Here is a 1,285-nt window from a genome sequence, read left to right as displayed (position 1 = left end):
CCCCTCTGTCCAGAAACTAGCCTGGGTCAAGGGGGGAAGTCCAGAATGAAGCAAGTAGTGCTTCTCTGCTGTTCCATTCCTTTCCACTGGGAAAGCGGATTGGCTTTCCCAGTGTAGGGGACTGGACATTGCTTGCTAATCACCTGGAGGCCAGGATTTGCAAACCTGATGCGTGCCAATAAAAGGCAGTCCTGTTTCACTAGGACTGCTTGCTTGCTTATTTATTTATTTATTTATTTATAAAAATATGGGACGCTTCGTGGGATTGCCTGTCATTCTTGTACAGGGGCCATGCTAATGTCTGTATTGCTTCAATTTTAGTGTCTGTGCTGCTGATGCGAGCACCCTAGTCCTGCTTTTTAAAACATCATTTGAACTTGAACTCCTTCTCTAGATTGCCTTCACCCCAGCGGCTCCCAGTGCTGCCCAATCAGTGTCGGGAGATTCCAGCCTCTGAGACTCAGCAAGCGCCCTTCAAGGACCCCCTGAGCTCTCACCTCTGTGAGAGGGCTTGGACAGATGAGGCAAAGGCAGCAAGTTCCTCCCTAGCGAGGTGTCATGGGACGTAGGAACTCTAGGAGTTAAAGCAGGAGATATGTAAGCAGCCAAGTGAACGTAGTTTTAGACAAACGGATCAATGTTGGCCAGCAGAGCTGGGGGAGGCGTCTTTATCTTGTGTATGAATAAGGGATTATTGAAAGGCAGGGAGGGTTTGTGGAGAGAAAAGAGCAACCAGATTCCGGAGCCAAGATGTAAATCTGTGGGTAAGCCCTCAGGGGGCAGGAGGAAGAGAGAATCACCGCACTCCAGGTTTATGTTGAAGCAGCAGTGAGAAGCTGTGTCTGACTCCAAGAGCTGCAGATTACTATCTTATCGACAGCAGCTTTAACTCCCCATCTCCTTTAATGCTCTTGTAGTCAGTATTGAGAGAGTATGATTTTGTCTCTGCATTGCCCAAGTGGCCAAGTGGCCAAGTTGGACTGCTGGAAATGGGTCCTCCAGGCCACATCAGCCAAAGCAGAACTTCGGATTCATTTTTCTGTGATCATCTCCCATTAGAATCCTCTTGATTTTCACAATGCAGAGTGAAACCCGGCAGTCTTCTGTAGCCATGCCATGGATCATCAGGTACATGAAAGATTTCGTTCTAGAGCCCGAGCCATACACTGAGCCTGCCCTAGATCAAGTCTAGTAGCAGAGATCATGTAAGTGTCAAATGACTATCTAGAATAATCAAGTTAGGGTTATTTTGTTATTTTGTATAGCGCATAATGAATTTCTCAAA

General features: G+C 47.0%; 1 non-coding gene across 1 annotated transcript; it reads right to left on the bottom strand.

Annotated features, from left to right (window-relative positions):
• Positions 1-241: 241 nt before the first annotated feature.
• On the bottom strand, positions 242-345 carry LOC116571223. Its single transcript, XR_004277789.1, has one exon. It is a non-coding gene; the product is annotated as a U6 spliceosomal RNA (small nuclear RNA).
• Positions 346-1,285: the final 940 nt, after the last annotated feature.

Source organism: Mustela erminea, chromosome 12 (genome assembly GCF_009829155.1).
Source record: "Mustela erminea isolate mMusErm1 chromosome 12, mMusErm1.Pri, whole genome shotgun sequence".
NCBI lineage: Eukaryota > Metazoa > Chordata > Mammalia > Carnivora > Mustelidae > Mustela > Mustela erminea.
This window is presented reverse-complemented; position numbering and strand designations above follow the sequence as displayed.